General features: G+C 48.1%; 1 long non-coding RNA gene across 2 annotated transcripts in view; it reads left to right on the top strand.

The window, feature by feature from the left end:
- Positions 1-7,454: 7,454 nt before the first annotated feature.
- Positions 7,455-14,402, top strand: part of LOC134933376 (uncharacterized) — a 78,066-nt gene continuing 71,118 nt past the window's right edge. For both annotated transcript variants that reach the window (XR_010179684.1, XR_010179683.1), the window contains exon 1: positions 7,455-7,551. This is a non-coding gene — a long non-coding RNA (uncharacterized LOC134933376). The remainder of the gene's footprint in view (positions 7,552-14,402) is intronic.

Genomic DNA, 14,402 nt, shown 5'->3' on the forward strand with positions numbered 1-14,402 from the left:
TGCTGGGGACTCCGTCAGGACCATGGGGAATAGCGGCTCCGCAGGAGACAGGGCACAAAAGCAAAAGCTTTAGGATCTGGTGGTGTGCACTGGCTCCTCCCCCTATGACCCTCCTCCAAGCCTCAGTTAGGTTTTTGTGCCCGGCCGAGAAGGGTGCAATCTAGGTGGCTCTCCTAAAGAGCTGCTTAGAGTAAAAGTTTTGTTAGGTTTTTTATTTTCAGTGAGTCCTGCTGGCAACAGGCTCACTGCAACGAGGGACTTAGGGGAGAAGAAGTGAACTCACCTGCGTGCAGGATGGATTGGCTTCTTAGGCTACTGGACACTAGCTCCAGAGGGACGATCACAGGTACAGCCTGGATGGGTCACCGGAGCCGCGCCGCCGACCCCCTTGCAGATGCTGAAGAGAGAAGAGGTCCAGAAATCGGCGGCTGAAGACTTCTCAGTCTTCATGAGGTAGCGCACAGCACTGCAGCTGTGCGCCATTGCTCTCAGCACACTTCACACCAACGGTCACTGAGGGTGCAGGGCGCTGGGGGGGGCGCCCTGGGCAGCAATGAAAGTACCTATGCTGGCTAAAAATACATCACATATAGCCTCTGGGGCTATATGGATGTATTTAACCCCTGCCAGGTTGTCAGAAAAACGGGAGAAGAAGCCCGCCGAAAAGGGGGCGGGGCCTATTCTCCTCAGCACACAGCGCCATTTTCCTACACAGCTCCGCTGCTAGGAAGGCTCTCCCCTGCACTGCACTACAGAAACAGGGTTAAAACCGAGAGGGGGGGCACTTATTTGGCGATATTATTATATATTAAGATGCTATAAGGGAAAACACTTATATAAGGTTGTCCCTGTATAATTATAGCGTTTTGGTGTGTGCTGGCAAACTCTCCCTCTGTCTCCCCAAAGGGCTAGTGGGGTCCTGTCCTCTATCAGAGCATTCCCTGTGTGTCGGTACGTGTGTGTCGACATGTATGAGGACGATGTTGGTGAGGAGGCGGAGCAATTGCCTGTAATGGTGATGTCACTCTCTAGGGAGTCGACACCGGAATGGATGGCTTATTTAGGGAATTACGTGATAATGTCAACACGCTGCAAGGTCGGTTGACGACATGAGACGGCCGGCAAACCAATTAGTACCTGTCCAGGCGTCTCAAACACCGTCAGGGGCTTTAAAACGCCCATTTACCTCAGTCGGTCGACACGGACACTGACTCCAGTGTCGACGGTGAAGAAACAAACGTATTTTCCATTAGGGCCACACGTTACATGTTATGGGCAATGAAGGAGGTGTTACATATTTCTGATACTACAAGTACCACAAAAAAGGGTATTATGTGGGGTGTGAAAAAACTACCTGTAGTTTTTCCTGAATCAGATAAATTAAATGAAGTGTGTGATGATGCGTGGGTTTCCCCCGATAGAAAATTATTGGCGTTATACCCTTTCCCGCCAGAAGTTAGGGCGCGTTGGGAAACACCCCTTAGGGTGGATAAGGCGCTCACACGCTTATCAAAACAAGTGGCGTTACCGTCTCCAGATACGGCCGCCCTCAAGGAGCCAGCTGATAGGAGGCTGGAAAATATCCTAAAAAGTATATACACACATACTGGTGTTATACTGCAACCAGCGATCGCCTCAGCCTGGATGTGCAGCGCTGGGGTGGCTTGGTCGGATTCCCTGACTGAAAATATTGATACCCTTGACAGGGACAGTATTTTATTGACTATAGAGCATTTAAAGGATGCATTTCTATATATGCGAGATGCACAGAGGGATATTTGCACTCTGGCATCAAGAGTAAGTGCGATGTCCATATCTGCCAGAAGATGTTTATGGACACGACAGTGGTCAGGTGATGCAGATTCCAAACGGCACATGGAAGTATTGCCGTATAAAGGGGAGGAGTTATTTGGGGTCGGTCCATCGGACCTGGTGGCCACGGCAACAGCTGGAAAATCCACCTTTTTTACCCCAAGTCACATCTCAGCAGAAAAAGACACCGTCTTTTCAGCCTCAGTCCTTTCGTCCCCATAAGGGCAAGCGGGCAAAAGGCCAGTCATATCTGCCCAGGGATAGAGGAAAGGGAAGAAGACTGCAGCAGGCAGCCCCTTCCCAGGAACAGAAGCCCTCCACCGCTTCTGCCAAGTCCTCAGCATGACGCTGGGGCCGTACAAGCGGACTCAGGTGCGGTGGGGGGTCGTCTCAAGAGTTTCAGCGCGCAGTGGGCTCACTCGCAAGTGGACCCCTGGATCCTACAAGTAGTATCCCAGGGGTACAGATTGGAAATTCGAGACGTCTCCCCCTCGCAGGTTCCTGAAGTCTGCTTTACCAACGTCTCCCTCCGACAGGGAGGCAGTATTGGAAACAATTCACAAGCTGTATTCCCAGCAGGTGATAATCAAAGTACCCCTCCTACAACAAGGAAAGGGGTATTATTCCACACTATATTGTGGTACTGAAGCCAGACGGCTCGGTGAGACCTATTCTAAATCTGAAATCTTTGAACACTTACATACAAAGGTTCAAATCAAGATGGAGTCACTCAGAGCAGTGATAGCGAACCAGGAAGAAGGGGACTATATGGTGTCCCTGGACATCAAGGATGCTTACCTCCATGTCCCAATTTGCCCTTCTCACCAAGGGTACCTCAGGTTCGTGGTACAGAACTGTCACTATCAGTTTCAGACGCTGCCGTTTGGATTGTCCACGGCACCCCGGGTCTTTACCAAGGTAATGGCCGAAATGATGATCCTTCTTCAAAGAAAAGGCGTCTTAATTATCCCTTACTTGGACGATCTCCTGATAAGGGCAAGGTCCAGAGAACAGTTGGAGGTCGGAGTAGCACTATCTCAAGTAGTTCTACGACAGCACGGGTGGATTCTAAATATTCCAAAATCGCAGCTATTTCCGACGACACGTCTGCTGTTCCTAGGGATGATTCTGGACACAGTCCAGAAAAAGGTGTTTCTCCCGGAGGAGAAAGCCAGGGAGTTATCCGAGCTAGTCAGAAACCTCCTAAAACCAGGCCAAGTGTCAGTGCATCAATGCACAAGAGTCCTGGGAAAAATGGTGGCTTCTTACGAAGCGATTCCATTCGGCAGATTTCATGCAAGAATTTTTCAGTGGGATCTGCTGGACGAATGGTCCGGATCGCATCTTCAGATGCATCAGCGGATAATCCTGTCTCCAAGGACAAGGGTGTCTCTTCTGTGGTGGCTGCAGAGTGCTCATCTACTAGAGGGCAGCACATTCGGCATTCAGGACTGGGTTCTGGTGACCACGGATGCCAGCCTGAGAGGCTGGGGAGCAGTCACACAGGGAAGAAATTTCCAAGGAGTGTGGTCAAGTCTGGAGACTTCTCTCCACATAAATATACTGGAGCTAAGGGCAATTTACAATGCTCTGAGCCTAGGAAGACCTCTGCTTCAAAGTCAACCGGTGCTGATCCAGTCGGACAACATCACGGCAGTCGCCCACGTAAACAGACAGGGCGGCACAAGAAGCAGGAGGGCAATGGCAGCAAGGATTCTTCGCTGGGCGAAAAATCATGTGATAACACTGTCAGCGGTGTTCATTCCGGGAGTGGACAACTGGGAAGCAGACTTCCTCAGCAGGAACGACCTCCACCCGGGAGAGTGGGGACTTCATCTGGAAGTCTTCCACATGATTGTGAACCGTTGGGAAAGACCAAAGGTGGACATGATGGCGTCCCGTCTGAACAAAAAACTGGACAGGTATTGCGCCAGGTCAAGAGACCCTCAGGCAATAGCTGGGACGCTCTGGTAACACCGTGGGTGTACCAGTCGGTGTATGTGTTCCCTCCTCTGCCTCTCATACCCAAGGTACTGAGAATTATAAGACGGAGAGGAGTAAGAACTATACTCGTGGCTCCGGATTGGCCAAGAAGGACTTGGTACCCGGAACTTCAAGAGATACTAAGAAGGGACTTGCTTCAGCAAGGATCATGTCTGTTCCAAGACTTACCGCGGCTGCGTTTGACGGCATGGCGGTTGAACGCCGGATCCTAAGGGAAAAAGGCATTCCGGAAGAGGTCATCCCTACCCTGGTCAGAGCCAGGAAGGAGGTGACCGCACAACATTATCACCGCATTTGGCGAAAATATGTTGCATGGTGTGAGGCCAGGAAGGCCCCCACGGAGGAATTTCAACTCGGTCGATTCCTGCATTTCCTACAAACAGGAGTGTCTATGGGCCTCAAATTGGGGTCCATTAAGGTTCAAATTTCGGCCCTGTCGATTTTCTTCCAGAAAGAATTGGCTTCAGTTCCTGAAGTCCAGAAGTTTGTCAAGGGAGTACTGCATATACAACCCCCTTTTGTGCCTCCAGTGGCACTGTGGGATCTCAACGTAGTTCTGGGATTCCTCAAATCACATTGGTTTAAACCGCTCAAATCTGTGGATTTGAAATATCTCACATGGAAAGTGACCATGCTGTTGGCCCTGGCCTCGGCCAGGCGAGTGTCAGAATTGGCGGCTTTGTCTCACAAAAGCCCATATCTGATTGTCCATTCGGACAGGGCAGAGCTGCGGACTCGTCCCCAGTTTCTCCCTAAGGTGGTGTCAGCGTTTCACCTGAACCAGCTTATTGTGGTACCTGCGGCTACTAGGGACTTGGAGGACTCCAAGTTGGCTAGATGTTGTCAGGGCCCTGAAAATATAGGTTTCCAGGACGGCTGGAGTCAGGAAAACTGACTTGCTGTTATACTGTATGCACCCAACAAACTGGGTGCTCTTGCTTCTAAGCAGACGATTGCTAGTTGGATGTGTAGTACAATTCAGCTTGCACATTCTGTGGCAGGCCTGCCACAGCCAAAATATGTAAATGCCCATTCCACAAGGAAGGTGGGCTCATCTTGGGCGGCTGCCCGAGGGGTCTCGGCTTTACAACTTTGCCGAGCTGCTACTTGGTCAGGGGCAAACACGTTTGAAAAATTCTACAAATTTGATACCCTGGCTGAGGAGGACCTGGAGTTCTCTCATTCGGTGCTGCAGAGTCATCCGCACTCTCCCGCCCGTTTGGGAGCTTTGGTATAACCCCCATGGTCCTGACGGAGTCCCCAGCATCCACTTAGGACGTCAGAGAAAATAAGAATTTACTTACCGATAATTCTATTTCTCGTAGTCCGTAGTGGATGCTGGGCGCCCATCCCAAGTGCGGATTGTCTGCAATACTTGTACATAGTTATTGTTACAAAAATCAGGTTATTATTGTTGTGAGCCATCTTTTCAGAGGCTCTGCTGTTATCATGCTGTTAACTGGGTTCAGATCACAGGTTGTACAGTGTGATTGGTGTGGCTGGTATGAGTCTTACCCGGGATTCAAAATCCTTCCTTATTGTGTACGCTCGTCCGGGCACAGTATCCTAACTGAGGCTTGGAGGAGGGTCATAGGGGGAGGAGCCAGTGCACACCACCAGATCCTAAAGCTTTTGCTTTTGTGCCCTGTCTCCTGTGGAGCCGCTATTCCCCATGGTCCTGACGGAGTCCCCAGCATCCACTACGGACTACGAGAAATAGAATTATCGGTAAGTAAATTCTTATTTTCATGTATACATTTTACTGCACGTACTATAGATGCATATTTCACTGTGCGTCAGTATCATAAAATAGCAGCATTGTACATGCCGTTTTCAAACATAATGGCACAAAGATCCCCAAAACTCTAGGTTGGTATGGATATTACTCATGATCTGACGTCTCTGTGATCCGGTCAGGCCCTGCCATTGTCTGGTGCAGTATTTGCTACTGTACGTCTGCAGCTGATTTTTACTGCACAACTCATGGCCTCTTCTTAGGTGGAAGTAAAGCAAAGAACTGTGCACCTGAGCAAAACCATGTTGCACATCAGGTGGGGCAGATATAAACTGTGCAGAGAGTTAGATTGAGATAGGGGAAGCAGTTAGCTTCCCGACAGACTGGATCCTGGCGGTCAATAAACAGACGCCGGGATCCCGAAGTAGGCAATGCCGGCGTTGAGATACCGACGCCGCACGGGATGCCGGCATCACATTACAGACAGCCGGCATCCCGATCGTCCGGACAGCGGGACGCGCTGGCGTCCTGCCATGGGGGGGAGGTTAGGTTTAGGCAGAAGAAGGGGGGTTAGGGTTAGGCTGCAGGGCCAGGAAGGTTAGGGTCAGGGCCCGGAGAGGGAGGGTTAGGCATATAGAAAGGGAGGTGTTAGGGTTAGACACAAATGGGGAGGGGGGGTTAGGCACCCTCAAGGGAAGGTTAGGGTAGGGGGCAGAGGAGAGTTAGGGAGTTTATTGGGGGGCTGTTGGGATTCTGATGGACGGGATGCCGCTGTCGGTATTCTAACTGCCAGCATCCCATCCATCGGCAAATCATACTGATCCCTAAGAGAGTTGTGTCCAAACTCAAATGTTACTGGCAGTGTAAAAATAAAGCTGCCCAGCATTTGTGTGCTACATGCAAAAGCCTCCAATATTTACCCTGCATGCAAAAAGAATAAATTAATTTGCACCCCTTGCATTGGAACAAAGGTTGTACATATGCACAGTTACTTGCTGTTTTTTGCTTAATTCCTCAGAATCAGGTCCTCGGTCCCATAAAAATAGCCGCCCAGTTTGGTGACGGCACACCATTTTAATAAATATAGCTTCTCATTTACATTAATAACATTGCTGCCTGCTTGAATCAGTCAAGCCATGGTGGGAAAGAGCTGAACACCATTTGATTTTTGTAAAATACACGGTCGAGTCACATAATGACCACCAGCTAATAGCCAGAGAAACCGCCGTGTGCAGCACAGTCAGCAGCTAGAGGGGCTGAACTGTCGTATTAGACACAAGTCTGGTAGTGAAAGCCTGGATGCTCACTTTTGTGCTTACATGCAGAAAATAGGGAGAACTCCCGTAAAGGTATCTTTTAGATAGTCCCTCCTTGTTGAAGACACCTTGGCAAATAGGTATAACAGGATTTGCTTAACTTTTGCTTACATAAAAACAGTGTTTTGTATTCATATCACTGTTTCTTTACCACTTTCGATATGCAACAGAAACAAAAAGAACTCTCATGGTGCAGTATAAAAACATTTAATTTCCAACACACATGAATATAAAAATATGGAGAGAGTGCCTCCATTCCAGAATAAGCTGTTATAAAGTCCAAAAGTATACCAGTAAAGCAGATGGAACCCGTGTCTCGGCTATTGCTGGCACTGTCCTGGATACGCTGGTATAGGTGGCTGCTTACTCCCCAATCACTGTTAGTCAATGTTAAATAACTGTATAATTATAAATTGGGAAATATATGTAAGATATCCTTCCTGCGTCGCTTTCCCGTGAGTACATCACACCCAACAGGTGTGTCTGTACACGGGTCTGTGGGGCTGTTTGTTCTCCGGAAATGGCAATGTCCATTATGAATAAAGTTATTCAAACCATGTGACCTGGCTCAGTAGTAAACAGCCGGCCATATGATCCGTAACTAGATACTGAATGTCCATGGTGCTTTTTGCTCACCAGGAACAACTTTGTCCATAATGAATAGGCAGGGCACTAGAGACTAAGGTATCCGTTAGAGTAGGGGCATGTCTGTATATAAATTTAGGCTTAGCTGGTAATACCTTTTTTAGTTCCTCATCCTTAAGCAGGATGTTCCAGATTTTATGGAATATACTTTCCACTTTTTTATATTGTTTACTGAATTTAGTGCAAAAGCCATATTATAATTCATTTTTCTTCCACTTCTGATATTAGCTTATTAAGTTTTACTAAATTTTCTCTATCGTCCTAGTGGATGCTGGGGTTCCTGAAAGGACCATGGGGAATAGCGGCTCCGCAGGAGACAGGGCACAAAAGTAAAGCTTTCCGATCAGGTGGTGTGCACTGGCTCCTCCCCCTATGACCCTCCTCCAAGCTAGTTAGATTTTTGTGCCCGGCCGAGAAGGGTGCAATCTAGGTGGCTCTCCTAAAGAGCTGCTTAGAAAAGTTTAGCTTAGGTTTTTTATTTTACAGTGAGTCCTGCTGGCAACAGGATCACTGCAACGAGGGACTTAGGGGAGAAGAAGTGAACTCACCTGCGTGCAGGATGGATTGGCTTCTTGGCTACTGGACATCAGCTCCAGAGGGACGATCACAGGTACAGCCTGGATGGTCACCGGAGCCTTGCCGCCGGCCCCCTTGCAGATGCTGAAGTAAGAAGAGGTCCAGAATCGGCGGCAGAAGACTCCTCAGTCTTCTAAAGGTAGCGCACAGCACTGCAGCTGTGCGCCATTTTCCTCTCAGCACACTTCACACGGCAGTCACTGAGGGTGCAGGGCGCTGGGAGGGGGGCGCCCTGGGAGGCAAATGAATACCTATTTTGGCTAAAAATACCTCACATATAGCCTCCGGAGGCTATATGGAGATATTTAACCCCTGCCAGAATCCGTTAAGAGCGGGAGACGAGGCCGCCGAAAAAGGGGCGGGGCCTATCTCCTCAGCACACAGCGCCATTTTCCCTCACAGAAAGGCTGGAGGGAAGGCTCCCAGGCTCTCCCCTGCACTGCACTACAGAAACAGGGTTAAAACAGAGAGGGGGGGCACTAATTTGGCGTTAGAAATATATAAAAAAGATGCTATAAGGGAAAACACTTATATAAGGTTGTCCCTATATAATTATAGCGTTTTTGGTGTGTGCTGGTAAACTCTCCCTCTGTCTCTCCAAAGGGCTAGTGGGTCCTGTCCTCTATCAGAGCATTCCCTGTGTGTGTGCTGTGTGTCGGTACGTGTGTGTCGACATGTATGAGGACGATGTTGGTGAGGAGGCGGAGCAATTGCCTGTAATGGTGATGTCACTATCTAGGGAGTCGACACCGGAATGGATGGCTTATTTAGGGAATTACGTGATAATGTCAACACGCTGCAAGGTCGGTTGACGACATGAGACGGCCGACAAACAATTAGTACCGGTCCAGACGTCTCAAAAACACCGTCAGGGGTTTTAAAACGCCCGTTTACTTTAGTCGGTCGACACAGACACAGACAGGGACACTGAATCCAGTGTCGACGGTGAATAAACAAACGTATTCCTTATTAGGGCCACACGTTAAAGGCAATGAAGGAGGTGTTTCATATTTCTGATACTACAAGTACCACAAAAGAGGGTATTATGTGGGATGTGAAAAAACTACCGTAGTTTTTCCTGAATCAGATAAATTAAATAAAGTGTGTGATGATGCGTGGGTTCCCCCCGATAGAAAATTATGGGCGGTATACCCTTTCCCGCCAGAAGTTAGGGCGCGTTGGGAAACACCCCTTAGGGTGGATAAGGCGCTCACACGCTTATCAAAACAAGTGGCGGTACCGTCTATAGATAGGGCCGTCCTCAAGGACCAGCTGACAGGAGGCTGGAAAATATCATAAAAAGTATATACACACATACTGGTGTTATACTGCGACCAGCGATCGCCTCAGCCTGGATGTGCAGAGCTGGGGTGGCTTGGTCGGATTCCCTGACTAAAAATATTGATACCCTTGACAGGGACAGTATTTTATTGACTATAGAGCATTTAAAGGATGCATTTCTATATATGCGAGATGCACAGAGGGATATTTGCACTCTGGCATCAAGAGTAAATGCGATGTCCATATCTGCCAGAAGATGTTATGGACACGACAGTGGTCAGGTGATGCAGATTCCAAACGGCACAAAGGTGTATTGCCGTATAAAGGAAGAGGAGTTATTTGGGGTCGGTCCATCGGACCTGGTGGCCACGGCAACTGCTGGAAAATCCGCCGTTTTTACCCTAAGTCACATCTCTGCAGAAAAAGACACCGTCTTTTCAGCCTCAGTCCTTTCGTCCCTATAAGATCATATCTGCCCAGGGATAGAGGAAAGGGAAGAAGACTGCAGCAGGCAGCCCATTCCCAGGAACAGAAGCGTTCCACCGCTTCTGACAAGTTCTCAGCATGGCGCTGAGACCGTACAGGACCCCTGGATCCTACAAGTAGTATCCCAGGGGTACAGATTGGAATGTCGAGACGTTTCCCCTTCGCAGGCTCCTGAAGTCTGCTTTACCAAGGTCTCCCTCCGACAAGGAGGCAGTATGGGAAAAAATTCACAAGCTGTATTCCCAGCAGGTGATAATTAAATTACCCCTCCTACTACAAGAAAAGGGGTATTATTCCACACTATATTGTGGTACTGAAGCCAGAAGGCTAGGTGAGACTTATTCTAAAAAAATGTTTGAACACTTACAAAGGTTCAAATCAAGATGGAGTCACTCAGAGCAGTGATAACGAACCAGGAAGAAGGGGACTATATAGTGTCCCGGGACATCAGGGATGCTTACCTCTATGTCCCAAATTTGCCCTTCTCACTAAGGGTACCTCAGGTTCGTGGTGCAGAACTGTCACTATCAGTTTCAGACGCTGCCGTTTGGATTGTCCACGGCACCCCGGGTCTTTACCAAGGTAATGGCCGAAATGATGATTCTTCTTCGAAGAAAAGGCGTCTTAATTATCCCTTACTTGGACGATCTCCTGATAAGGGCATAGTCCAGGGAACAGTTGGAGGTCGGAGTAGCACTATCTCGGATACTGCTACAACAGCACGGGTGGATTCTAAATATTCCAAAATCGCAGCTGATCCCGACGACACGTCTGCTGTGCCTAGGGATGATTCTGGACACAGTCCAGAAAAAGGTGTTTCTCCCGGAAGAGAAAGCCAGGGAGTTATCCGAGCTAGTCAGGAACCTCCTAAAAACAGTGCATCATTGCACAAGGGTCCTGGTAAAAATGGTGGCTTCCTACGAAGTAATTCCATTCGGCAGATTTCACGCAAGAACTTTTCAGTGGGATCTGCTGGACAAATGGTCCGGATCGCATCTTCAGATGCATCAGCGGATAACCCTATATCCAAGGACAAGGGTGTCTCTCCTGTGGTGGTTATAGAGTGCTCATCTTCTAGAGGGCCGCAGATTCGGCATTCAGGATTGGATGCTGGTGACCACGGAGCCCAGCCCGAGAGGCTGGGGAGCAGTCACACAAGGAAAAAATTTCCAGGGAGTGTGATCAAGTCTGGAGACTTTTCTCCACATAAATATACTGGAGCTAAGGGTAAATTTATAATGCTCTAAGCTTAGCAAGACCTCTGCTTCAAGGTCAGCCGGTATTGATCCAGTGGGAAAAACATCACGGCAGTCGCCCACGTAAACAGACAGGGCGACACAAGAAGCAGGAGGGCAATGGCAAAAACTGCAAGGACTTTTCGCTGGGCGGAAAATCATGTGATAGCACTGTCAGCAGTGTTTCATCCCGGGAATGGAAACTGGGAAGCAGACTTCCTCAGCAGGCACGACCTCCACCCGGGAGAGTGGAAGTTTTTTCCACATGATTGTAAACCGTTGGGAAATACCAAAGGTGGACATGATGGCGTCCCGTCTGAACAAAAAACGGGACAGGTATTGCGCCAGGTCAAGAGACCCTCAGGCAATAGCTGTGGACGTTCTGGTAACACCGTGGGTGTACCAGTCGGTGTATGTGTTCCCTCCTCTGCTTCTCATACCAAAGGTGCTGAGAATTATAAGACGTAGAGGAGTAAGAACTATACTCATGGCTCCGGATTGGCCAAGAAGGACTTGGTACCCGGAACTTCAAGAGATGCTTACAGAGGTCTTATGGCCTCTGCCGCTAAGAAGGGACTTGCTTCAGCAAGTACCATGTCTGTTCCAAGACTTACCGCAGCTGCGTTTGTCGGCATGGCGGTGGAAAGCCGGATCCTAAGGGAAAAAGGCATTCCGGAAGAGGTCATTCCTACCCTGGTCAAAGCCAGAAAGGAGGTGACCGCACAACATTATCACCACATGTGGCGAAAATATGTTGCGTGGTGTGAGGCCAGGAAGGCCCCACAAAGAAATTTCAACTCGGTCGTTTCCTGCATTTCCTGCAAACAGGAGTGTCTATGGGCCTCAAATTGGGGTCCATTAAGGTTCAAATTTCGGCCCTGTCGATTTTCTTCCAGAAAGAATTGGCTTCAGTTCCTGAAGTCCAGAAGTTTGTCAAGGGAGTATTGCATATACAACCCCCTTTTGTGCCTCCAGTGGCACTGTGGGATCTCAACGTAGTTCTGGGATTCCTCAAATCACATTGGTTTAAAACCAGTCAAATCTGTGGATTTGAAGCATCTCACATGAAAAGTGACCATGCTCTTGGCCCTGGCCTGGACCAGGCGAGTGTCAAATTGGTGGTTTTTTCTCAAAAAAGCCCATATCTGTTTGTCCATTCGGACAGGGCAGAGCTGCGGACTCGTCCCCAGTTCTCTCCCTAAGGTGGTGTCAGTGTTTCACCTGAACCAGCTTATTGTGGTGCCTTGCACCTACTAGGGACTTGGAGGACTCCAAGTTGCTAGATGTTGTCAGGGCCCTGAAAATATGTTCCAGGACGGCTGGAGTCAGGAAAACTGACTTGCTGTTATCCTGTATGCACCCAACAAACTGGGTGCTCTTGCTTCTAAGCAGACTATTGCTAGTTGGATGTGTAATACAATTCAGCTTGCACATTCTGTGGCAGGCCTGCCACAGCCAAAATATGTAAATGCCCATTCCACAAGGAAGGTGGGCTCATCTTGGGCGGCTGCCCGAGGGGTCTCGGCTTTACAACTTTGCCGAGCAGCTACTTGGTCAGGGGCAAACACGTTTGCTAAATTCTACAAATTTGATACCCTGGCTAAGGAGGACCTGGAGTTCTCTCATTCGGTGCTGCAGAGTCATCCGCACTCTCCCGCCCGTTTGGGAGCTTTGGTATAATCCCCATGGTCCTTTTAGGAACCCCAGCATCCACTAGGACGATAGAGAAAATAAGAATTTACTTACCGATAATTCTATTTCTCGGAGTCCGTAGTGGATGCTGGGCGCCCATCCCAAGTGCGGATTATCTGCAATACTTGTACATAGTTACAAAAATCGGGTTATTATTGTTGTGAGACATCTTTTCAGAGGCTCCGCTGTTATCATACTGTTAACTGGGTTTAGATCACAAGTTGTACGGTGTGATTGGTGTGGCTGGTATGAGTCTTACCCGGGATTCAAAATTCCTCCCTTATTGTGTACGCTCGTCCGGGCACAGTACCTAACTGGCTTGGAGGAGGGTCATAGGGGGAGGAGCCAGTGCACACCACCTGATCGGAAAGCTTTACTTTTGTGCCCTGTCTCCTGCGGAGCCGCTATTCCCCATGGTCCTTTCAGGAACCCCAGCATCCACTACGGACTCCGAGAAATAGAATTATCGGTAAGTAAATTCTTATTATAGCCTTTATGTGCAAACTTCTTCATTATATCTGCTTGAATATAGGTGTTTTTATCACTACAATTACGACATAGTCGTACAAATTGTCCCTTAGGTACGCCTTTTAAACATTGAGGTAAATGATTACTGTCTTTCTAAATATAAGTATTGGAATCAGTAGGTTTAATATAATTGAGTGGTAATACAGCCATTGAGTAGTTGAATCGTCAAATCCAAAAAGTCTACTTTCGCTGGATTAATCGTAAACATAAGAGCAATATTTAAATCATTTTGATTTATATATTGACAGAAATTACCTAAACTACATCTGTCTTCCCTGCAGATAAGTACATCATCTATGTACCTCCACCAGTGCATCAGGTTTGCGCTCCAGTCATGCTCAATCCAAACATTTGTCTCCTCCCACCTCGACATGAATAGGTTGGCATAACTGGGAACGAACCTGGTGCCCATGGCCATACCCACTTCTTGTTTGTAATTGCCCATCAAAATTTAAATAATTGAGAGAATGAAAGCAATTTCCTCTGTTATAAATTGACATAAAGGGTTACTGAAATTTGTTCTCATTAAAGTATTCTCTATGGCTTTAATCCCATTACCAATAATAGTGTAAAGATATGTAACAGCTGCTGTTATGAGATACATGTCTGAATCCCATACCACAGGTTGTAATTTCTTCAAAATATCCTTTGTATCTCTTAAATAAGACTTTTCTTTACAAATTAATGGTTGAAACATATGATCAATGTAAGCTGAGAGGTAGGCCGTAATAGAATTAGTTCTGGCCACTAATTGCCGTTCAGGTGGCTTTATAACACTTTTATGCACTTTGGGTAATAAACAATCCTGGGCCGCCCGTCAGCCTGCTTCTAAACAAGACAAGCCTGCTCTGCATGACGGGGTGGGTCTCCCCCTGGGGGACCCCAGGGTGGGAGGCCGACTTCTGCCGTTTGCCCAGGTCTGGTTAAAGACCACTTTGGACGCCTGGGTGCTGGAAGTTGTGTCTCATGGGTAAGCAATCTCTTTCAAGAGACGTCCCCCTCGCCAGTTTTGCACAATGGTTATCCCTCCGGATCCGTTAAAAGCGCAAGCTCTACACTTGGTTGTACAAACCCTCCTGGATACAGGAGTGG

This window comes from Pseudophryne corroboree, chromosome 6 (assembly GCF_028390025.1).
Source record: "Pseudophryne corroboree isolate aPseCor3 chromosome 6, aPseCor3.hap2, whole genome shotgun sequence".
NCBI lineage: Eukaryota > Metazoa > Chordata > Amphibia > Anura > Myobatrachidae > Pseudophryne > Pseudophryne corroboree.